The sequence below is a fragment of the Pelodiscus sinensis genome, chromosome 2 (genome assembly GCF_052426305.1).
Source record: "Pelodiscus sinensis isolate ZL-2025 chromosome 2, ASM5242630v1, whole genome shotgun sequence".
Lineage (NCBI taxonomy): Eukaryota > Metazoa > Chordata > Testudines > Trionychidae > Pelodiscus > Pelodiscus sinensis.
Window position 1 is genome coordinate 104,997,892 of NC_143053.1, and position 26,208 is coordinate 105,024,099.

At 41.0% G+C, this 26,208-nt stretch overlaps 1 protein-coding gene across 22 annotated transcripts in view; it reads right to left on the minus strand.

Moving 5' to 3' along the window:
• Positions 1 to 1,740: 1,740 nt before the first annotated feature.
• LOC149525314 (uncharacterized) overlaps positions 1,741 to 26,208 on the minus strand; it is a 398,451-nt gene continuing 373,983 nt past the window's right edge. For 17 of the 22 annotated variants that reach the window (XR_016348810.1, XR_016348828.1, XR_016348812.1 and 14 more), the window contains 2 exons: positions 24,553 to 24,602; positions 18,110 to 19,968 (listed from right to left, as the gene is read on the minus strand). The gene's annotated coding sequence lies outside the window, so the exon portion shown is untranslated. Of the gene's footprint in view, positions 19,969 to 24,552; positions 24,603 to 26,208 lie in introns of all 22 variants that reach the window. The other 5 variants (XR_016348819.1, XR_016348815.1, XR_016348814.1 and 2 more) reach the window with 5 other exon arrangements.

Consider the following 26,208-nt stretch of genomic DNA (forward strand, 5'->3'; position numbering starts at 1 on the left):
GGGCACAGCTATACAGTCTGCTCCATTCATCATACTGTATAATTATGGCATATTGTGCTGGTGGGTGAAGGTTTATTAATGTATATTGTATTTTTTTTTGTCCTTCTTGAATTCATTTGGTCAAACTGTTTATTTGTTAAAAAATCATATTAGTAATCCCCTTAATTTAATCACATTACTCAAAAAGGAGGGACCCTTCACAAGCATAAGCATTTGTAAGAGTACACCCTGTGCTTTTAAATATGTTTGGGAAGGTATCTAAATGCTTTGCAAATGGAAATACTGAAAAGAAAATGCTATAAACAATCACAACTGAGCATAGTTCTTACTACAAGGAGTAGTTCATTAACAATTTACACAGCAGAAAGACATACACAGGAACAGTCCCTAAAATATTAACATTTATTACAATAAACTAATAAATTGTTTCTTGTAACAAACTGTACATTCTTAAAATTTGGTAACCTAAACCAATCAATGTAAAAAGCAACCAATACATTACTTTTGCCAAATTTTCTCTCTTCAGTGTGAATTATGGACTTCCAATTCCTTCCTTGCCTAGGAAAATAAACATTTTTTTCCTCTTTGGGATCTTTGACATGGGAAAATGAGAAACATTTTCTTATTCAGACAGAGAGCTCAAAAATCCTTTAAGAATGGAGATTTGAGAGGGGGATTTTTTAAAAGTTTTTGTTGTTGTTGGACTTGTTTTTTTGTGTTGCACAAAAATGTGACCTTGCACAAAAATGTGACCTAGTAATGGGAATTTTTTACACAGTTTAAGGCAACGGAAGAATTTAACTCTTCGAATACTGATCAATTTGCAGCTGGCTGACATCTGGAAACTGGATATACCTAAGATTTGAGGAAAAGATGAAGGGGGTAGCCATGTCAGAGACTAGGGAGAGTTTCCCAGGTAGATTACAGTATACTAAAAGCAGGTCTTAGTTAAAGTGAGACATCATCTAATCCAGGCAACCTTTTCAAACCAAGGAGCGAAACTACATAGAAATTCAGAACAAGTGATCAATAAAGAGCCATATAAAAATGACCATTTTCAAGACTGAAAATATACTTCTTAATATTATTGATAATTAATAGCATAAATGAAACAGTGTACTCACGTACTTTATTTAACGGGACTTCTGCTGCTGCATCTTTTTGCACTTTTCTGTGAAGTTTACAGAATAATTGGTCAAATCCAGCCTCATGCATGCATTCAGGCTGTCTTCTGTCAATCTTATGGCAGAAGACTAGGGATGTGGGGGTGTAGGAGTCTGGATTAGGGTGTAAGGGGGCTCAGGGCAGGGGTTTGGGGTGTATAATGGACTCAGGCAATAAGGTTAAGGTATGCAGGGGTGCAGGAGTCTTATGGAAGGGGGCTGGAGATATGGGGGTGCAGGCATCTGGGTTGGGGTGTATGAGGGGCTCAGGGCTGGAGTGTGAGAGAGTTATGATGCTGCAGCCAGATGGGGGCCAGGCCCCAGTTGGGGCTTGTTGGCCAGGTTTTACTTTTAAATAATGTAAAATATTATGTCCAACACAAAAGGTTTCAACATTGTCTTTATTTTTGGCAAGGGTGGAGAACTTTTTTTGGGTAGCGAAAAAAAAGTCCCTGACTGACCCACAGAAAAATCAGTCAGGGACCACACAAGTGTGAAGCAAAAAAAAAAAAAAAAAATCAACCCCTTCCCCTCCCTCCCCTTACTGATGTGTCCCCCAACTGAGACAACTCACTCCCCTGGTGTTCCAGCCACATGGGGACAGGGGAACAGAGAGGTTCAAGGCCTCAGGCAAGATTAACTCTTCTGGGATTCCAGGGTTAGTGGATTTTGTGGGCCCCATTAGGTTCTGAGGTCGGTCCAAAAATGCGGGGGTCCAGTGTGTGGGACAGAGTGGCCAGTGAGTGGGATAGGGATGCGGAGCAGGGTCTGGGTGGGAGAAAGGGTGCAGGAGTGGGGTGAGGATAGGATGCCTGGCCAGGGGGGAGGATGCAGGTGCATTGTGTGGATGGATATTTGGCTGAGGGGAGGGTGCAGGAGCAGGGGTGGGGTACAGGGTCTCAGCAATAAGTTGGGTCACAGAATAAGTTAGCGGCCCAAGGGCCAAGTATGGAATGGAGGCCGTGTCTTGCCAGAAGGCTGCCAATCCCTGATCTAATCCCTTGTCTGGTCCCCAGACCACCCGCACACCCATCCCCCAAGATATGAGAGCCTGCTTCATTGCTGTTATTTCTCATTGGGAAAGGGTCAGGATTCAACATCCGGAAGGTTAGCCAATGTCAAGTAGTCAGAGAAGGAGGTCATGTGATGGCAGGGCTGCTTGTGGGCACCATTGCCGGGGTGGGGAGCAGCTGTAGGAAGCTAGCATTTGTGATGGGAGGGGGGATGAGTGCAAGGCATGAGGGGATTGGGTCACTTGCTGTTGGAGAACAGAGAAAATGAAAGGATCAATGGCTCAGGGAGAATTATAGGTAAGGCTGGCCAGAAAACAAAAGAACTGGAATAAAAGTGAGACCTTTTGAAAAAAAGAGGAGAAAGAGAGAAACATCCCAGAATAGCCAATAGCCTGCAGGTGAGAGCACTCCACCTGGGATGTGGTAACTCAGATTCACGTCTACCAGGGGTGGGTCTCTCACATAGCATGGGAGTCCCCTGACCTAATCCAAAAGGCCATTGGCAGTTCTGAAGACTCTCTCTCTCTCTCTCCCCCACTGCCCCTTCTCTGAAATTCTGTTCTGGTCCAAGATAGTTTAGTTGAAAAATTTCATTAAAATTTCAGGTTTCAATGAATTGGTATTTTCTCATGAAAACCATTAAGTAAAAAAATTCCCAACAAGCTCCAGTCATGGTGCCCATGTTAATGGAAGGGAATTAATGTAAATGGATGAAGGGTTAAGAGCACATCTGTGCACTTTGCTGGCGTACAAGAGTAAAATACTTAATCAGGTGATTTATGGAACAGAAAATACAGAGATGTATAAGCCTATCTACTGGTGCAAAGTCCATTAATATTAGAATTAGATATGTCATCTACACCCAACAAGCTTTCTTCTTTTCCCCCACCTTCACTTATTGTTTTTAAACACACCAATGGTTGCATATCAGAATTTTGTTTAAATGAGTTTCACTGAGCACAAAAGACTTGAATAATTTGAATGCAATAATGTCTTTGTAGTTTTATTAATTCCTTAAATACAGAAAAGAATACGGTGAGATTAGCTCGTATGACAATTCATTGCCTTATATTAGGTTCACCAGGTTACAGAGAAAAACCATTATACACTTCCAAATAAAAGGGTTGTAAAAATGACAGCATGTATAGTTAATTAGGTGTCTTGATTATTCAATCCTGGGATAGAAGCATGAGCCACATTTTACTGATGAGACAAGTGTCGATAGAAGTTCACGCTTTAGAGATTCTTCTTTAAACATTTTAGACTTGTCAAAAATATAATTGTACTTATATCGAGTTTTTCTGGATTTACTATAATTTGGGTTTGATTTTCCTCACCAAATGTGACTTTATCAGAAATCATGATAATGTGGTATATGAATCTAAACAGAAGAGAATACAGTAAGAGTTTTTCCTGAAAACAAAAATCAAAATAAAACTTCATTTCCAACAAGAAAAAAAACACTAGAAATAAAATAAAGGAGCATGTGTTAGTTATTTATATGATTAAAGTTTTGGAAGTGGAAGAAGAGTATTTTGATCCTCAATCAGCCAGAATCTATCGTGACTTAGAGAATGTGTTTGGTTGCTTCAGAGAATTACAAATCATTATTGGAACGATTGGAGCAAATGGCTATTTAAGGGTAACGTTATGTTTTTAGCCCTATTTGTGAATTGCACGGCGATGAGGAAGGGAAAAACATAAATTAAAATCTTGAAAAGAAATCACAAAAAGTAAGTGATGTTGGTATAGATTCTGAAATCCAGGAAAAAGTTTATAAATGAAAACGCAATTTCTCTGCAAGACAACTTTTTCCATTCAAGGAAAAAAAGTAAAGAAAAGAGTTTATTTTTACTATTTCTGGATTCCATGGCTTATTGAATGCATGGCCCCATACAGCAAGGTTTTTGTCTTGTTTTGTTTTAATTTGGTGATGGCACTGAATTTTACTTGCTGCTTGTCTTAACACTGAAGAAACCCTTATTCTTACCTGCTATTCCCCTCAGGGAAATTTACATGCAGATACTATACACAGAAAGTCCCTTTCCCTCTGAACATGCATTAAAAATTCCCAATCACTCTAGACATTTGCAGGGTGTCAGCTGTGAAGGAAACATGAATACGGCACATGATCAGCAGCTGCACAGTGAAAATTGCCTGTGGGGAAGGGGAATTTTCTAGACCCCCTACCCACCTCCAGGCATCCATGTTGTGATGTGATTAAAATTCCAAGATCAGGAATTAGGAAGAAAGCCACAGATACTTAGGGAAGGGACAGGACAGAGAATGGACTTTTTGTAAAATTCACAAGCGCTGAGATTATGTTACTACAGGACTCTTGTGTAGCCAATACTATTAATAGCATCCCTATTAGTGATTAATCTAAGCAGCAAAATTCAAATATAGATTTTGGAAATTTCTCCTACACAAACTAGAAATCTAGGGGTTTGTTTTAGATCTGGCTCAAATCTTCAGAGCTACTTGTGCCAGCAAATAATTTATACAGTAGTTTTTCACTGACATCAGATTTCCCAAAGCTTGGGTGGGCTTTATCAGATCTTTATCAGATATTGTTTCATTTACTAAGAAGCCATGGCTTATATACAATACAAGCTTTGCAAAATGAAACACCATTGTTCACATAGGCTCTTTATCTCCGGAGTCCATTAGGACTATATTTTTAGCCCAAAGGCTGCTACTGAGTCAGTTGTAATAAATTATGATGGCTGCAAATGGAACAGTATATCACTCTAAATAGAATGCCAAGGTGTTTGCAAAAAAATGAATTAAGAAGAAAGGAGTGCAAACTCAGACAAATCAAACTTTGATTTAGAAACGGGGCAAAATGTTGGAGAAAAATTGCTTCTTGGTTGTCGTTAGCATGTGTACCTTCCCAATCTCACCCCATGTGAGACAGTACCAAGAATACAAAAGCAAGTAAACATCCTAGAAAATCATCTATTGATCTAAAACTACTTGTAAAGTACCTTTGCATAATAGTACTAGTACCGGGGCAGCTGAATACAAGAGACTGTTCTTTCAAATGGACTCTAGTTTTGCCTTCCTACAATTCAGACACAAATTTGTGTTTGCATCTTCCTCCTGCTTTCCCTCATTAACCTTCTTTTGTTTCTGTTACCTTTGCAAGGGCTAAAAATCTTTCAAACGGGGTCTAAAATGGATAATAAAAGATAATTTTGCTATCTTCCAGCAATCCAGAATCCATCACTGAGAACGAGCATTAGAGGTCAGGAATACAGACCAGAAGACTGACTAGGCTTGGTTGAGTGCTATTGAGTATGTGCATTTGGAGAGAGAAGGCCATAATGAGCCTCTTTCCCTCTAATGCTCCCAGGCAACAGAATATAATGATTCTTACCAGGTGTTCATGGGAACAAGAGTGCCAGGCTTTGCCAATGGTTTTACATAGGAACAAGAGGGCAGTCTCCCAGCAGCTTTAGGCACAGGCTACATCTAGATTACCTATGGCTTCCGAAAGAAGATATGCAAATTAGGCACAAACAAACATCAGAAATACCTGTCCCTCAAATTCCATCTGAGGGCACATTTCAATACCAGATATCGTTTTTGAAAATGTTTTCTCAGGGAACTTGTCAGTCTATGAATGCTAGGATACCCAGTTGGGGCTGTGTTCCATACAGCTCTAACGATGGCATTATAGACGGAGCCTCAGAAGTGACAACCAAAACATTCCTTGATGGTAATGCTGGAGTGTGTTTACAAGCTGAAGGGTTCTAAAGGATCCACTTATTCCAACAATGTTATGCACCATCAAGCCAAATAACATTTAGGATTATTCATGATACTATAATAATAAAATAATAATACTTTGCACGTACAGAGCTTTCCATGTTTTAAGAGCTGTGCAAACATTTCTTAATTAATGTTTAGTTAAGATTAAGATCCCTACATTCATTTATTTAAAGTAGTCCCACTTCACAAATGCTCATGTTCTCCTTTCACTCGTTCAGCGATCATCTACTCCCTGGTTGGCAGAACACTTTATTGTCTTTTTATAACTGATAAACATAAAGCATTTTCTAGGCTGCAGACTCCCACCTCCTAAGTTTTTGAGCTTGCTGATGAAAGACTGCCCTACCTTTCCACTCTTGAGACACTGTTCTCCACTTGCCCATCTCAGCAGGCATTAAACGCTTGGGATTTGTTCAAAGTGTTTTTCAGGATGAGAGGTTCAACTTCCATCTAACCAAACAGAGTTCTGACCAAATCTGCAAACGTGACTCCAACACCAAAGAATGAACCACAGGATGTGAAAGGGGTAACCAGATAAAAAGTAGCCCCAATCTATACAAATTCAACAACTGTACTAGAAATAAACCCTAGCTGATCAAGATGGAGCTCTCTGAGAATGCATTTTTTACATCCAATTTCCCCCAGGGTTTGTTATAATTATTTATACTCTCCATTCTGCATCAACAAAGGTAGACCTTACCACTACCTTGGATCAGATATTGGCAATACAGATCAGATATAGAATATGCCAGATGACGGCTTAATCTTGAAGAGGGAGAGAATTCTTCTAATATGTCCTTGTTGGAGGACTACACTACAAGTACTGTCCTATCACAACCTGGGTCCCTGCCAGCTCTTTAAATAGCTCCCTGCCGGCTTTTGCCGCAGCTCAGCCAGTTCTTGCTGGAGCTGTGCACCAGGGCACATGCCCTTACTTTCACCTCTGGTTTGAATAAAAAGAGATTGCTTTAAATAGAAATGGAGATTGTTACAAGCATAAAAGGTACATTAAAAGTGGCATAACCATGTTGGTGGATATGTAAAATGGGAGTTTCGTTGGAAGACATATGCAATGGAATGGGGGAGTAGGAGAAGTGAGAAAGAAGAGTAATGAATGGCTGTAATGGGAAGATAAAAAGAGGGAAATTAACCAGTGAAGGGTTCACAAATAGTGACACTGGGAGAGAGAATTTTCGCAGATACAAGACTACTTGGGGGAGATTGGACAGCCATGAAGGTGGACACTGTAGTTGCCAAAAGGGAGTTAAAAGAAGGAAACAGGAAGAAACAAGTATTAGATAGGATCACTTGATGATTACCTGTTCCGTTCATTCCCTCTGAAGCACCTAGCACTGTCCACTGTTGGAATACAGGCTACTGGGCTATAGGTCCGGCTATCTTAAAAGAAGATTCTTGAAGCAGATAAATCATAGACCATGAGAAGGAGGAGGAAGAAAAGCTGAAAGCAGTAGTTGGGTCGGAACAAGTACTCGTTGCTACTACCCCTGAATTAAAGGGAAATGCTATCAAATGAAATGGAAGGCCAGGTTTCGCTGAGAGAATGGTGGATTAAGCAATCATGGACTAATGTAAGTTTCTCAGGGATGCAGCAGGAGTTCTGGAGAAAGAAGGAAATGGAAGTTGGCATGGTAGTTGATGAAGGCACAATAGGACTGAACACATCAGAAGGAAAAAGAGAGGGAAGATACAGGGAAAACAGCATACTTGGTTGATTCTGCAGAAGGATAAGAGGTGGAATTTGTTAGAAGGAGAACAGAAGTGAAAGACTGGTGCTGACATTAATTACACCTGGATAAGAAAGGAAACTGGTAACCTGGGTTAGTGAGAGTTCAAAAGGGAAGCTGTGGCATAATGTCTAAGGGAATGCTTACTTTGCAACTGCGAGCATAGTTCCTAGTACACACACAGAGATATGCACTAATTTTCCCTGAGCTACCATGCTGAAAACACCAGTTTAGCCAGAGATTCCGGAAATGGTAGCATGAATTTGCTTCCTGATTACAAACCTCCTGGAAGCCCTGTGTGCATATTGAGGAGTTAGTGCAAGTTACTGAACCTGCGATTCCCAAACTACGCTGCCAAATTTATTATGCCAGCTCAAACAGGGCCTATCTTGGCATGCTGGGAATCATGTTTCCAACTGCAGCATTAATATACTCTGAGAGGGTAATGACACAGGGCATCTATTTATCCCAGGTACTTATAACCATCACCATAGTATGAGTGCCTCTTGAATGTATCTATCCTCACAATAGGTAGATAAGTGCTATTAGCCCCATTTTACAGATGGGGAACTGAAACACAGAAAGGCTTCTGCAGAGTTACACAGAAAGTCTGTGTTACCTAAAACAAGGTTGTCTGAGTCTAAGCTTAGTGTTCTAACCACTGGATCCAGATGCTGCAGAGAGTGTTAATGTGGAAAACAAGGCAACAAGGAACTTTAGTGAATTTTAGTAGAGCCAGAGCCCTATTTCAAATTTAATGCAACTCCACTGACAATACACAGGCCTAAACGTGGCTCCCAAACATCACTTCTCCCCATTTCTGTTTTAAAACAAGTAATATTAAAAATGTAAACCCTTACTTAGAAAAGCTGACATCTTTGGACAAAGCCAAATTTTCGCCAGCATGTACATTCTGTGTGGAATAAAAGTTTTCCCCTGAAAGCACTCATCATGCTTCAGCTTTTTTTTTTTTTTCTGACTGCCAGAGTCAATTTTTAATTTCATACAAAGGGTGAAAATATTTAACCGCAGCAAAACACAACCTGCAATCCATTATTTGCTTTCGGTCTGTGGTACATTGCAAGAGACAGAAGAGCTAAGAATAGAGGAGATAAAAAATTATAGATACAAACTCCTCCATAACAGGGCCTGTGGTGAGTTATTGTTGCACAAATACTGCTAGACTGCTAGATAGTGGGACGAGGTGCTTATGTTGCTATTTCAGTCTAATCAATGTAACTAGTTTCAGTACCTTAAATGAAACATCCCTAATCTGTGCATGGAGAAAATACAGAACACAAGGTTTTATACTGAAGGCATAGGAATGAGTTTAGGGTAGACGCTTTTATATCTATTGCCAAGCAAAGCAAATAATTGTTTGTTTTCTTTTTTGCCACCCTCTAATCAGCTGTCCGTTGAGGGACCTGAGAAGTCATAGGATAGCACACAATCTAAGAAGTATCTCCCCAGCCACTAGAAAAGACTATTTCCATAATTTTAATCATGTGCCATGTATTATATTAACAATGAGTAAGTAGCCTGGTTTACTTTACATTTCGTCCCCAGATTTTCTAATTTCACTAGCATTCTTCTGGTTATACTGGATAAACAGGGCTCTCTGCTCAGTATCCCTCTCTGGATCTCTCATTTTAAACCTGTCTCCTGAACTTCCCATCCCTGTCTTTTTCGCTTTGTTGTTCATTCTCTGTTCCTTGCAGTCAGTAAATACTGAATTCTGTGCCCCTCTCTCATTGTGTTGGGGGGCTCACCTCATCACTTGGGATTTAAAATGACTTGCACCTTTCACAAGCATTAAAAACCTCATCTTGTAACTAAATCTGTGCAGGTGGGTCTTTGTGCCCAATGTAAAGCCCCACTAAAGTCAAAGAAGGCTCTACATAATGGCAGTAGCCTGACCAGTCAAAGCTTATTCCAACATCCAGATTTAAACTTGCACACAAACATTTAAGGAAACTTTAGAACTATGATGAATTGTCTTAGTTACTCCAAATTCTGATTTTTAGGGGGACATTTTCAATGGGAGTTAGGTGCCAACCTGCCATTTGTACCTGTGGACATTTTCTTTTAGCAGAGTTGTTGACTCGAGTCCCACAACTTGAACTCGAGTCCAACTTAAGTTGCCTAGGTGACTCGACTTGAGACTCAACTCGGGTTCATTGTTTCTGACTTGAGACTTGCTAATTTTGTTAAATTGACTTGGTGAAAAAATTGTCCGAAAATGCCGATATTGATGGCTTGTACAAAAGTGACTTGACATTTTTAAAATTAAAACTTGAGACTCAACTTGGGACTTGACTCGAAAGTGACTTTAGGGACTTGAGACTCGACTTGAGACTTGAACTGTAGTCACTTGAGTCTCAACTTGGACTTGACAATGACTACTTGAAGACAACACTGTCTTTTAATGACTAGAACAAATAGCTATATAACTAATCTAGAGCTTCTGAATTGTAATATAATTTCCATATTAGTATATTTACATTCACAGTTTTGGAGCAAAGCCTTATAACCAAAGGTGTTTTGGGAATTGCTAGTGGCTGATATCAAAATACAGGATTGAAGGATCATTAACAATAATGATGCTACCGAGAGGATTGGAGAGGAGCAAAAAAGATATGAATTACAATCTATTGATGTTGGAGTCTAAGAAAAAATATGAAACAGATTCCAACTGGCTCTGAAGGAATACGAGAGGTAACAGGACTCCTTTATTTGGCACTAAAGGTGTACTTTGTATTGTAACAGCAACAATAATAAAAACAGCCTGTGCCCCAAATGGCTTGCAAGTCTAAAAGGTAAACATGAAAAATGGGATGCTCTTAAAATATTGAGTAGGCAATAACAGCCTCTTGGATTGTTCTTTAATAACTTTTTTATTGAAGTAATTCTTGTGGGACTCTTGAAATCTGACTGAAAAAGGAGGTAGTTTGATGTATGGTAAAAGGAAGATTATTGACATGGGAAATAGTGACATAAAAAGGTTAACCAGTTACCTGGTCGGCATTAGCGCGGAAAGCCAGGTTGAGGGGGGGGGGGGGGGGAGCAGACCATGCTCACTGCAGCCTGGTTGGCAGGACTCTGACAGACCAGAGCAGTCCTCCTGCCCACAGTACAGCAGGACCCCATCTGGCTGGAGCAGCCCCTTGACTGCGGTGGGCTGACTGGACCTCAGCTGCACAGTTAATCAGTTAAATGGTTAAATGATTATAATTATATCGCTTACGCAGTTAACACTTGTAATGGATATTTACAACCCTAGAGGGGACACATTGTTGGGATACCTTGAAAGGAAGAAATATTGATACTAAAAGCCAGGTCCAGGTACATAGCTCTCAGATTTTACTGACTCATTCAGTGAAAGTTTTGCCTGATTAAAAACAACAGAATTTGTTCCTTAAATCATATATATGTATGTGTAAGTCCATTGAGAAGTAAACCTTAAAACAGCTAAAACCCCAGCAAGCCTCCCAAGTTCATTATTTTGATAACAAAACAAAACCCCTTTCCTTCGCTGAAATCCAACCCTGTTCATAAGTAGTTTTGAAATTCTCAGAGTGCCGATCTATGGTGCCTACAAGGATGGCTAATTTTCCCCAGCTCTTTTTTGCCCCTAATGCTGATCTACTTTCTGAGCTACCCTCTGTAATCTGGGGCAGCTGGCAGAACCAACAGATCTGCCCTGAGCATGCAGAGGATTTTGCTGTTAATTTGGTCAAGGCTTCTTTCTCCCAATAGCAAGAAAGCCCATCCAGTTATAATCAAATATGAACTTGTCCAAAGCATTTAAAGACCTAATTAAAAGCCCAGTGCTTCACTGAGTGCCTTTCCATTTACTTAGTGGGCTTTGAATTAGATCCTAGGTTAATCAAAAGTTCATCATTCTGATTCACTTCAATACAGGAAGCCCCCAATTTATGAAAGGGTTGTGCGCCAAAAGTTTGTAAGTCAGTTGTTTGGAACTCAGAACACATCTTCCCCTAGAAACAATGTTATAGATGGTAGTTAGATTCTCAGGCTAGTACACCAAAGCCTATTTAACCCATAATGTAGCTGATATTGCATATCTGCAATGAAAAATAGTAGAAAGAGTTTTTTATTTAACCTTGAATGCTGGTGCTTGAGGAAAGGCAGGATTAAAGGAGGATGAGGAGCTAGGTGGAGATGCTGCAGGGGACTTTTGGGCATCCCCCAACCTCCCCCGCCATGCGAACTGCATCAGTTCCTGTGGCTAGCCTCATCTCCTGGCCCCCTCACCCTCCGCAGGCTATTCCCAGGCCCCATTCACCGAGAGACAGCAAGCATAGGCCAGAGGACTCCGGAGCAGCAGTGGAGAAGCCGTGCAGGTTGAGATAATCAGTACTCCAACAACCAGGTCTGACCCCCTCCCCAAACCTGGAGCCCCCTTCTGCATCCCAAACTCCTCATGCCTGTGCCCACCTCACAGCCCTTACTCCTTTCTGCACCCCAATCTCCTGCCTCAACCTGCAGTCCTCTGTATTCCAAATCCCACAGTCTAGAGCCCTCTCCTGCACTCCAAACCCCTCATCCCGAGCCCCATCCCAGAGCCCACACCCCAATTTTGTTATGCACATCACCTCCACATTGGTCCACATAACAAAATTCATTCCTCTCAGGAAAGGGAACAGTTGGAGGGAACAAAGTCTACCAGTAAGGTATAACATACAGCAAAGCACTGGGCAGGAGAATTTGGTTTGTACGCAGACATAGTAAGCAAAAGGCCAGAAGGGGTCTTTTGCTTTGTGTAGGAAAGGGTGGCAAACTACAGCCCTCCTTTCCCACAGCAACGTGGCAATTGCTTGACTGCTTTTTTCATATGCTTGCATTAGCAAAGGAGGGGCTTTGGGTTTGGGGTGGAGAGGCACAGAATATGCACATCATTGGGATGATCCCTTCAAGCCAATCCCAAACAGGGCAGCCCACCCAGGGTCACAATTTGCTGGAGATCAGGAAACAGAGGTGGACTGCCTCAGTACTATCAATGACAGAATGTCCCCCATTTCAACCATGAGCCATTAGTCTCATGAGGGTAAGAGAGCAGGATAGGGAGCAGCTGCTTCATGAATCTGGGAAGAGACCACGACCTTTTACTGCAATGTTTTGTGCTGCAATTATGCCAGATCGCCTACTACTGGCCTTGGTGTGGAAAGGTGTCCTACCATGGAGGATGGAATAAGGCCACCCTCCCCAGAAACCCTTTGACAAGGATTGCATAGTACCTTCAGGAGAGCTTTACAGAAACATCCAATCTGTCTCCAAGTACGTAAACAGACTTTTCCAGAGAGCACCCTCTGTAGCTGGACTGGCTGCGACCGTATCCCAATTATTTAGGGCAGACCAAACATTAAACCCAATTATATTTGTAGCTTAATTACAAATGTGCACTCACCTGAGATGCCTCCCCACAACATCAGTATCTGGCAGCAAGAGGTCCTGGGAGGGGATTGGCTCCAGAGTTAGGAAAAGGTCCTGGCTGAGGGGAGAACTGCCATACAGTCTCCTCCGCCTCAGCATCAACAATTTTCTACTAGTTGTTGCCCACAATTTCCCAAATTGTCGTTTGGAAGGTATTCAGGGAGAGTTTGGGAATCCTGCTTGTACCAAGCAACCAAGCAAGAAGTGGCGTCTCTGTGGCATTAACAGATACCAGGTAGAGCACACCATTCCAGAATTATATCTAAAACCCCACAAAAATTCACTCTGTTCCCAAAGGTAAATCAACAGTCTAAGAAATTTTATTAAAAGATGCCCAACTCATGAGGGGCAATTTATTCTTCAGTTAATTCTGAATTGCTCAAGTATATATTAAGGGAAGTTACACATGTCTATAAAGAGAATAGACTTCTGAGATTATAAAGGCAAACTAAAGAAATACCACACTTGTCATGGATAATATAACCAAATATCATACTGAAGCGGAGGAACAATTATCCTGTGGTGCATATGTCAAAATAACTAAAAAATTCAACAGCCTCTGTGTCCACGAGATTTATTTAAAACAGTTTATGATTAAGGCTGGGCAAACCAATTTAGCCAAAAGATGGACCTGACCTGAATCTTTGATAAAAACCCCAAATAAAACCACACTATAATTCAAAATAAAGCCTTTAGCTTTTCTTTTTTTTTAAAATTGCATACTTTTTAAGTGTTTGTACACATCTTAGAGGCCAGGTCACTTTGAAGCTGACTATTTTGAGGGCTAATAACTGCCAGCTCAAATAATTGTACCAACAGTTTAGGCCAAGTTAAAGACACACTTAGGTACCTAAATGTCTAAATGTCTTAAATTGTGAGAGAATAACTAGAACTAGAAGACCCAGAGGCAGGTAGCAATGCAAGCTTTTCTCTTCCCACAACCAGAGTGTTCAATTGGCCCCTCACACAGATTAGAATCATAGAATACTAGAACTGGAAGGGACTTTGAGAGGTCATCAAGTCCAGTCCCCTGCCCTCATGGGGACCTAGCACTTTCTAGATTATACCTAATAGATATCTATCTAACCTGCTCTTGAATATCTCCAGAGATGGAGATTCTACAACCTCTTTCGGCAATTTATTCCAGTATTTAACCACCCTGACAGGAAATTTTTCCTAATGTCCAACCTAAAGCTCCCTTGCTGCAGTTTAAGCCCATTGCTTCTTGTCCTCTAAACGTATACTTGATTAGAGTATAAGTACAGCAGACTTGAACAGGAAAGATTAATGTTGAAAAGATCAGTCAGGATCCCATGGAATGGATTCTTTTGAAGTGCATCCCTTGTAGGCAGAACAAATAGTGACGCTCTAATCATCATCAAAGCTACTGGGTAGTTTATGAAGATACCTAGCTTTCTCCCAATGGTTGCCAAAGATGGCTAGTCCAGCACTAAGTGGAAACTCACTCCTTCAAACTCGTTGGGCAGTGTTAGGAAAGTTAATCCAGCAGCTCCTCTTCATCACACATCATCCTCCAAGAAACAAAGGGAAGGTCTACACTTAAAACGCTGCATCAACGCAACTACACCAGAGATAAACCGGAGATAAACATGCACCAAAATCCTGGATCTGAACAGCCCCAAATCTCAGAGTTCTGATCCAGAACCAAACTTTACAAATAGCCCTCTCCCTATATAATGAGCTGAGCTAAGACTCCATATCTAAAATTCCAACTAACCTGAACCCTCCTCTAGTTGAATGATATGAATTCCAATGTCAATTATTAATCACAGGCCCATTTATCATTCATCAATCACTATCAAACAAAATCATGGCCTATACACAGCCCCTACCCAAAACAGCTCACAATTTGCCTGGATAAAACAGGCACCAAAGGTGGGATAAAGGAATTATTGATGTTTTCAGATGGTGAACCAAGGAAAAGAGAGAATAAGAGTCAGATTGTGAAGTGCACAGCATTCACAGTTGGTAAAGCCAAGGTTTTTGTCATGGGTATTTTTAGTAAAAGTCATGGATAGGACATGGATAGCAATAAATAATACATCATGGAAGCCCAAGCCCTGTTACTGACGAGGCCGACATCTGAAGCCTGCCTGAGTAGGGCTGAAGCTAAAGAAGTCATTAAGATCTATTCAAGTTGCAGAATCCATGACCTCCATGACCAAATTGTATCCTTAACAATTGGGTTCAGATTTTTTAAAAGTGCCCTGCAGCTCCCATTGAGATATGTATGGCCTCTAAATGGCAATACAGTCTCGAGAACCTAGCTTCAACTGTTGGTATTTTGAACATTTGACTGTGATTTCTCAACATCACATAGGAAATCTCTTGCAGAGTCCAAAATTGAATGAATAACTCCTGAGCTCTTAAGCCGGTGCCCTAACCACAGGTCCATCCTTTCCATGTCAGCACAGTGGGTTTCTTCGTTAAATATCACATAATGGGCCTTTTTCTTTATTCATAAGTAATGGTAATGTGACATTATGCGATTGGCACATGTCATTCACAGGCCACACTGTTGTTCTCCTTCCCCACAAATACATACCAGATTGTTGTCTGTGAATGTCACTGGAGCCACTGTATTTTAGAATTCTTTTACAGCAGCTTTCCAAGTGCAATTGCCCTTTATCTATCTTTTGATGGTAGGAAAGGTTGATACTCTAAAGTTCCCATGCAGAATGAATTAAGTAGCCCCTCTTTATAGAGCATTCTGAAAAAAGCAGATAATGCACAGAGAAGCTTTTCAAGACCTCAGTGAGGAAGGAAGAAACCAAGGAAAAGATTTTCAGTCAAGATAATCATGATAAGGGCAGGCGTTTGCTTCATCCCCATAACAAATGCTGCTACTGAGTGAAGGTTTGTCTGCCAGAGTAATATTTGAGGAGTGGCCGCTGGACAGCACCACGTGTCTGCATAGCAATATGCTTGAAGAAAAATGGCACAAATTAGAAAATCCAAATACCACACTGTGTACCTTTCCCATTTTACTTAGAGACACATATAATTATCCTTCATTTCAGCATAGCGTCATGTGGCAGGGGCATATATTGCTTCCATCTCACCCTGCTATAACCTGCCAAGTTTATATCTTTTCCTAGTCTATCCCTTTTTCTATATTTTAATAGAAATGCCAGTAATGCAAGGCCCGCAGGACTTGATTTAGCCTGTATGAGTTGGCTTTACCAGTAGTGCAGTGTGATAAGTAAGGATTAATTAACTTCTAGAAATTATAAATATTTGTAATATCTTCTTAGAAATTATGAAAGACCTTGTGGCAAAATTTTCAGTTGGGTCAGTACAGAGATGGGGTCTGTGACTCAGTGCCTCGTGAGACCTAAAATAAGTCCAAAACTGCCAAACCCAGCTAACTGACATTGTGGATTAAAGATACAGGAGGAAACAGGCCCTCTTGCATCTAACTGCAAAGTTCCCGCTTTTTTCATGCCCGAGAATGATTCCAAGAGGGCATTAGGTGATTTTATTCATGCATATTCAAAATATGTCCCAATATCACCATCCAATCAAGTATGTGTACCCACAAAATCTCAGGGTGCGGAAAGATGGTTTTTGATGATCAGGGTATTATAATGCAAAAAGAGAGATAAAAGCAATGGGAATAAGGAAGCTCGGGGCTCAAGCACAAGCTCTATCTACTTCCTCATCAAGTATTTATTTATTTCATCTAAAGCTCTTTGCTTCACTTAACTTATTCTTTCTAAGTCTTTACTTCTAAGCTCTCCATGCTTCACCTTTCACCAAAGTCCCACAAGCAGAAAGAGGTTGGTCCTTCCACATTTGGTCTTCTGGGAGAAGGGGATGTAAGTATGGTATTATATTAGGTAACTCTGGGTATATCTACACTACAGAGTTTTTTTTGGAAAAACATTCATTTTCCCGAAAAAACTTCAATTATGTCCACACTGCAAGCATGTTCTTTCGAAAGAAAATCAAAAGAACAGAGGATTTTTTCTGACATTGGTAAACCTTTCTACGAGGAAGAAGCCTTTTTCTGAAATAGCTCTTTTGGAAAAAGGCGTGTGTGGATGGAAAAGAGGGAATTCTTTTGCAAGAAGAGGAAAGAGGAAAAAGCACAGGTGCCCTGGTAGCCACTCCACACCTCCCAGCCAGAGCCTTCCTATGCCACCCCACCCCATCTCTCCCCCCATTACTACCAAGCCACCACCTCCCTATACCAGATCACCGCCCAAACCTTCTGTACCCGCCCCCTACTTCCGCCAGGTCACAACTCCCTCCCAGACTCTGCATCCCAAGCCCCTGTCCCAAATAACCCCCTTCTTCACCCAAACTCCCTCTCAGATCCTACATCCCTTCCTGTACCCTAGTCTTATACCCCAAGCTCCCTTCTGCAACCAACCTCTATCCCAGACACCACAATCCCTCCATAAAATAGCTTGACCCTGCTATAAAAATGTGATTTAAAGAATATAATTAAAAAAAAAAAGGAAACTTATCACCTTCCTCTTCCTAGCAGCAACTACTGAAATTCTGCACATCACCCGTGGTTTAAACATCATGAAAAGCACCCTAACATAAGCCAAGAATATGCAGCCAAAAAGATCTTATTAAATGAAAATTACTTTCAGCTTTGTAATATTCAACAATATGTTGTTAGTAACTGCAGTTTTACAGTATAAACAGGAAAGAGAACCATTCAGCACAATGGAAAATGTTCCAATATTTGAGAAATGAATGAGAAGTCATTTCATGGTTTTATATAGCTTTTGAACTTTCACATGTTTTGGATTTTTCTAATACTTACATGGATTAAAGAGATTCACATCTAAGTATCTGGGGCATTTCACATTTTTTCTGGATCAGGTTTAATGCTTTCAAAGTTGTAGCATTCTTCACTTTGTATGACTACACTCTAGATTCAAGGTCTTTTTCCTTTGTAGTTGTGTGTTTTACAGTGTGTGCTTTTTCTTTTCTTTTCTTTTCTTTTCTTTTCTTTTCTTTTCTTTTCTTTTCTTAATCCCATTGAATGTCTGAGTTTCTGGATCATAACAATGAGTAATTTCACACATCAATACACTTTGGGTTATTTTGGTTTGGGTTCTCTCATGCTTTTCTTCTAATTTTAATCTAAAAAATGTTAAGAAAAAAGTTGAAAAAAATTAAAATGGAAGATGTCCAAATGTTTTTGTTAAACTGGACTCAGGAATAAAGAGAAGGACCATTTACATCAGTGTAACATTTGTGCTTTTTAAAGCTACCTCTTTTTCATCTCTTTAGAAACTATTTCAAAGCAGAGGTTCTGGGAACCAGAGAAAGATAAAAAAAACTCTCTGATGGCCAAATTAAAATGATGTGTTCTCCTACCCATTGACGGGGGATTAAGATATGAAAAGTGGTTCTTTTCATCCCAGTGAATTTCAGTGTACAAAACATGTCTAGATGTTATTCTGAAAAGTGCTAACGTGTCTTCACAGTAGAGACAAGGAAAGAATGGCTACTTACCTTTTGTAGCTGTTGTTCTTTGAGATGTGCTGCTCATGTCCATTCCAATACGTGTATGTGTGCACCGCATGCACAATCATTGGATGACTTTTCTCTAGTGGTACCCATCAGGCCGGCTATGGTGCCCCTCATGGTGATGCCTCACAGAATCACATATCTGACTCCCACTTCAGTTCCTTCTTTCCAGAACAGTCCACGAGAGAGGAGAAGGGCGGGTCAGGAATGGACATGAGCAACACAGCTCAAAGAGCAAGAGTTACAAAAAGTAATTGTTCTTTCTTCTATGAGTGACTGCTCACATGCATTCCAATATGTGACTTACCAGCAATATGTACAGAGTCGTCATCGGACCTCAGCTCATTGCTGAGAGCAAAACAGTCCTGCTGCAAGCTGCATCATCCCAGGACTGCTGGGTGAGAGCATAATGAGTCATGCAGGTGCGCAGGGAGGACCACACAACCGCCCTGCAGATGTACTGAATTAAGATTTGTGCTAGAAAGGCCACTGTCGAGGCTTATACCCAAGGTGAAAGTGCTGTGATAGGTGGAGCTGGTACCTTGGACATGTTGTAGCACAGCTTGATACATGTAATGATCCGGGATGACAGGTGCTGTGATGTAATCGGTAGGCCCTTCACGGGCTTTGCAATAGCAAAGAAAAGCTGTGTCCATCGGCAGAACAGTTAGGAGAGCTCAATATAGAAAGTGAGGGCACGCCTCACATCCCAGGAGTGTAGTTCCCACTCTCTCTCTGTAGCATGGGGCTTAGGGAAGAAAACAAAGAAAAATATCCTGACTGTCGGGAAAAGGCAATTTGCCACAATTTGCATGCTGCTTGAAACCCTGGGGCTGCTGCATGTCCCAGGAGTACAAACAATATGAGGGGGTGGGAGGAGAAAACCCTAAGCTAACTACTGTAAGTAACTTTGAACAACTAATCTACACAACAAAAACAACAAGACTATCTGCAAAGCTAGAAGTCAGAAGCTGCAATGACTATCACTGATGGAAAGATGGACCTGCAGCAGGAGTCAGCTGGGATATAGATGCTACACCGTGAGGCATCATCACAAGGCATGCCACAGCTGTCCTAATGGGTACCACTAGGAAAAAAGTCTTCTGATGATCATGCACACATATTGGAATGTACATGCACCATCACTTGAAGAAGAGTTTGGACCATTATATAAGGCACTGGTAAGACCTCCTCAAATACTGAGTGCAACTCTGGAACAGAAAACTTACCTTAAGAGAGAAGATTTAAAAGGCTTGGCTTGTTCAGCAAAATCAAAAGAAGGCGGAGGGGAGATGCGATTGCTCTCTACAGGTACATCAAAGGGAGGGGGAAAAGTTATTTCAGTTAAGTGCCAATGTGGATACAAGGATCAATGGGCATAAACTGGCCATCAACAACTTTAAGCTTGGAATTAGGTAAAGGTTTCTAATCATCAGAGTAAAGTTCTAGAACAGCCTTCTAAGGGGAGCAGTGAGAAGCAAAACAACCTCACTGGCTTCAAGAACGAGTTACTAAGTTTATGGAGGGGATGGCATGATGGGGCTGCCTACCATGACATGTGGCCCATCAACAATGGCCAGTATTAAAAATCCCTAAGCACTAGTGAGGGGACACTAGATGTAGAGGGCTCTGAGTTATTACACAGAATTTTCAGGTATCTGCCTGATGGGTCTTGCTCACATGCTCAGAGTTTAAATTACTACAATATTTGGGATCAGGAAGGAATTTTCCCTTGGGTCAGATTGGCAGATGGCCAGAGGGGTTTTCACCTTCCTCTGCAGCATGGGACATGGGTCACTTGCAAGTTCAAACTAGTGTAAATGATGAATTCTCTGCACCTTGGAGTCTGTAAACCATGATTTCAGAACTTCAGCAACTCACATAGAGGTCTATGACCAGAGGGATGGGTGAGATTCTGTGGCCTGCAATGTGCAGGAGGTAGACTAGAGGGTTACGATAGCCCCTTTCTAACATTGAAGTCTAAGGGTGCGTCTATACTGCAGGGCTTACCTCGAAATAAGCTACGCACATGGAGCTACGTCAATTGCCTATCTTATTTCGAAATAGCTTATTTCAAAATAGGGAGCGTCTACACAGCACTTACTTCAAAATAGAGCACTCTTTCTCAGACTTCTCTTATTCCTCATACAATGAGGGTTACAGGAGTTGGAGTAAAAAGTCCTCCAGTTTGACAGTATTTTGACATTATTTTGAAATAACTGCCTGCTGTGTAGACGTGTAATAGAGCTAGTTATTTTGAAATAGTGTTGCAGTGTAGACATACTCTGAGTCTTGGATCCAGAGAAAATCAGAGATTTAGAGATGACCATGACCACCTAAGGACCTAACCATATGGCCAGGAAACAACTAACGCCTGGTAGATTAATAAGGATTTCCTGGTTGCAAAGGCTAAGAAGGGTGGTAGATATGCTGGAAGAAGAAATCCAGCAAAAGTAATTGTGGTCATGATTCTAATATACCTGACTTGTACTACCAATTTTTTATCCAAATAGAAACAGCCCTGCAAGTCCCTAAATTTTGGCCAACTGCTCAGTATAATGTATTATTTAAATAAAGTAAATCTACCCCATGTTAAATTTGTAGACGTCCCCTTACAAACTAAAACAGAATTAAAATTTAGAAAAGTTATTTTGCTATTTCTATTTTGCTAAGAGAAATATTTCCCTTCTGTACTGCAATATTTATTACTGTAGCTTTCCATTTATAGCATGATCCTTTTTTTAAAATTGACCCTAAACAATCACTGAAAACAAAACAAATTCATCAGTCACAGCCTGCAATGACTTTTTTTTCATAAATCAGTCTTTCTTGCAGAAATGTTTACAAATATTTTTCTCTCCCTACCCCTTTGGGATTTGCTAGCATCTTAAAGAAAACACAAAATAATGTGGAGATATGCCAGCATTATGCCATAATTGTTTTCCAGGAAATGCCATATGGTCAGCACTCTGATCTCCAAGATCCACTTTCCAACCTACAAAGATGAGTAACTTCAGTTCTGCTGTAAAGTTCAGGGTCTTCAATTTAAAAACATTCAAATAAAAAGACAGAAAGATACATACTGAGTTCTCATTGCATCCATCATAAAAATACATGAGCGCTTTGGGCTCCAGCTGAATCATCATGAACCAAATAAAATCCATAAAACTTTGTTTCTATCAGAGATTTTTCTTTTTCTTAAAAAAACATGGTTGATGTTCTTGATTTTTTTTTTTCTACTTCTATCTAATGTGATTTGCAGGCTTGTAAGCAAGTTACTGCTTCAATGCTACAGTATAACAAAGTTTATTGGTCTCTATCGTTATGTAGCACTGGAGTACCATGAAAAATTTATTGAAGCTTTCCTGCCTTCAGTTTCTCCAGGCTCTTTTACAATTAGTGCCTCTCTGACATAAAAGACCATCAGGAAATATGAGGCAGACACTGATTCTCCAAACCCAGAGCCCGATTCTTGATTTCTTCCATGCCTAAAGCTCCCATTGATGTGAATTCTGGAACCATTTGTACAGTGGGGGTGCTGATAGCCATTGAGCCAAACTGTAAACCCTGTATATATAATGGAAACCACTTCAAGCCAGACGACATGGCAGCAACCTCATCACCCCTAGTTCCAGCACCTATGCCAACTGAAGTCAATGTGAAATTTGTTATGCAAAGTATGCAAGATTGGATGTCTTTATTGACAGCACTTGAGCAGTGGTTCCCAACCATTTTTATACTGCAGACCAGCAAACTCATTCAAAAGGCTCTGGCGGAGCAGTATAGAAATATTTTTGTAGTCCTTATGGTAATTAATGTATTTCCATACTTGCATTAATTTTAAGCAGTCATGTGTTATTTTACATTGCAGCTGTACACATGCAATAAGGGAACTGGGGGGAGATGGAGAAGAAGGGAAGGGAAAAAGAGGGAGAGGTGCATGAGCAAAAGAGGGAACCAACCCAGGGAGAGGCTGGACTGATAGCGACAGAGTGCTGACTCTGGCTTGGAGGGCTCCTCCCGCCTGATCCCCTCACTCCACCCCAACCACCTGAGTAGTGGTGGTCTCCGCTCAGCCCCAGCCGCCTCACCAAGAGGTCCCCAAACCAGCCCTCCAGGGCTCAGCGCAGCTGGGTGGCAGCAGGTCCCTGTGTGCATGCAGGCTGAGCTGGAAACAACTGGAGACCAGAGCAAGGCTACCGCTGAGTGGGGAGGGAAGAAGCCAGGCAGCGCCAGCATGGGCAGGAGGAGAACAGACTAGTGAGGCAGCTGGTTCCTTGGTCTCACCTTCCACATGAGAAGCATTGCGGGAGAGTGGCCCCGGGCACCCGGGAGCTTTTCCGCTACCACAGCCGCCCTCCACGCAGCCCCTTCACTGGCAGCAGCCACCCTCCACGTGGTGCCAGCCCTGGCCACCAGAGCAGCCCTCCTCCACATGGCGCTGGCCCCACCAGCCCTGTTTAGTGACTACCAATAGGGACAGCCTCACTGTGCCCGGGCTCCAGCCACAGCACACCAGGGCAGCTGCCCACCATGCCACTCACCATGCTGCTGCCTGGGGAAGTCGATGGGAGGAGAATTTTTTGCATGCACCTCTTACAGGGAAGGAGCTCAATGAGCAGCTGGGGACGTGGCCTAGCAGTGTGTTGCAGCCAGGCAAGCAGTGGTTCGCGGCCTGCCACTGGCCTGTGGACTAGTGGTTAGGAATCACTGTTTTGGAGCGTTCTTTTTCCAAATTCTCCAAATCTGTACTGAAAACCGGAGTCTAGACAAACCACTAGAATAGTTCAGTAAGTACTGTATCTTGCACTATATTGCTAAAGCACTGCACTATTATTGCAGTGTTAATCGCAAATTATGAATTTTAGCCTTTCATGAAGAAAACACAAAAAGTGAGTTGGAGCCATATGTGACATCTGCACTACTTCTCCTTACACTGCAGCACGAATATCTGTTCTATGGAATCACATGTCACCTGCCTGCTTGGATTCCTTCATCTGCCGCTTACTTGCCTATGATCTATAGGAAATCAGATCGCTGTCATAAAACAGTAGAAGAAAGATAGTTTGGAAGGTGATGCTTAATTTACACACCTTCCATTCCTTTTTTCATTTTAGGTTAATCTGTCATCCAATGGAGAACTAAAATGACACAGATAGGCATCAAACTATCTGAATTCTCTTTCAAAATACATATTTTATGCCACTGAAAATAGTAGCAATAGTTAATGCAAAGGCTAGGAAATCTTTAAAGACAAGTGTCATTAGTCCACATTTTAGTAATAAAAATGCTTGATAGAAACTACACCAACTGACAGTGACAGTAAGTGAAGGGCATGGTGATGCAGGTTCTACTTCTCTAAGGAGAGGAATCATCCATAGAACTATTAATGAAATTCAGCAGCAGATATCACACAGCACTACGAAAAAGCGTATGTAATCTTGCCAAACGTTTTTTAAAAAATTGAAACACACTGCAATGGCTAACACACAGACACACACAAACACACATATATAAAATAAGTCAGACAGAAGAAGTGGTAGCCCTGTATTTAAATAGCTATGTTTGAGATTTAAAAGAGGATGAAAAGAATAACATAGAAATTGTAGTATTTCTGAATATATTTCATTCCTATGTTGAATATATTCTACTGAGCAATAAAGAGGTATGTGTTATATACGTAAACATGAATTCAACTAGGATATACAGCACCATCTGCATCATAAGAGTCTAATAAGATTAAACATCTGTTTAAAAAATATCCCCAAAACCAAGCTCCCATCCCAATTTGCTACACAAATTCCCTCCCCCCCACTTGATTAAGCCTCAGAGCCCTACTGTAATACAAATACCACCCCCACCACCCTCTCCTAATGAGCAAATACTTACACTTTGACGCAGTCAAAACACCATGACCTTGGAATGGGCTGAAATTACTTCTGTAGAAAAGAAGCACTAGAAATCAACATACATATAAAAAAAATCTGTGGCAAACTAACAGAGAAGATGTACTGACCTAACATTTGCAAGGACTTCATTGGAGACAATCAGAGAGACCATAACAGGGACGAAATACAGAAACCCAATACAATAGGCCATTTACTACAATGACTGCATGCTAACAGTCCACAAGGCCTAAAGCTCTGTTATTGGACATGGCTTCTTTATATCTAGGAACAGCAGCCATCTTATTCTCAGAAGTTCCACAGTTTGTTTCAAAATAAACTATGTACTCTGGTGGAAACTTTACTTGTGTTCTTTCTTCTTGTTGTTTTATTTAATTTAAAATATACTTTTTTAAGTTGAAAGTATATGGCTGCCCTTTGTGTGTGGAAAAACAGAGTGGGGCTCACCATATTCTTACCGAGCGAGATAAAATTTCCCCATATTTTTCCTTACAAACCTGAGAACTCACTGGTACACTACTCATGAATTTAGTGCTACCAGCTAATTTTCAGACCAATACTGATGAAGGCTGTCATAGATCCTAGCAAATGTCCTCTCCTGGCCACTCGCCAGGACCACGATGGCTACATCTACACTGCTTCTTTTTTGGGTAAGAGGCAATGCAAATGAAGCGCTCATTAGCAATTTCTCGTGCTTCATTTGCATATTCTCTTAAGATGCTTTTTGTGGAAGAGGTTTTTGCGCATAAAAAAGCAGTATAGACAGGTCCATTTTGCGCAAAAAAACCATTTTGCGCAAGAACCCGTATTCCTCAAAAAATGAGGTTTACAGGTTCTTGCGCAAAAGGATTTTTTTTGCACATAACAGAACCATCTACACTGCTTTTTTGTGCAAAAACTTCTTCCGCAAAAAGCATAGGAAAAGAATATGAAAACTAAACACAAGAAGTTGCTAATGAGCACTTTATTTGCATTGCCTCTTCCGCAAAGAAGAGGCAGTGTACACATCCCCTATGAGGTGAATCCAAGACACTATATTCTGGTTCTCCAATATATTTTAGCCCATGAAACCAAAGGACACATCAACACAGCAGGGTGAAAATCAAAATAAGCTACGCAACTTGAGCTACACCAATTGCGTAGCATAAGTCGAAATAGCTTATCTTGGCTTGGGGCACTATCTACATAGCAAGAAGTCCGAGAAAGAGCACTTTTCCTTTGACTTTCCTTACTCCTTGTAAAGTTAGAGTTATAGGAGTCAGAGTAAGGAGTCCTCAAGCTTGACATTAGTTGGACATTATATCAAAATAACTGCTTACTATGTCGATGCAGGCTATGTTATTTTGGAATAGTGCTAGTTATTCCAAAATAACGCTGCTGTGTAGACATATCCAAAGAGAGAACCTGGGGTCTTTAGGCACCTTCCAGTGCACACATCCTCAGAGTTGTAACCCACTGTCTAGTTCTTCTGGGTACACCCCTCAAACTCTCTTATGGCTAAACGCACCTCTCCTCCAAAATGTCATCCCAAAGGTGTGATGCTTCTAGTTACAGTATAACTCTCACAAACGCATGCTGCAATTGTGAAGTAGATAACATAGTCACCTACTTTATATCTAGTCCAAGGGTCAGTGGTCTA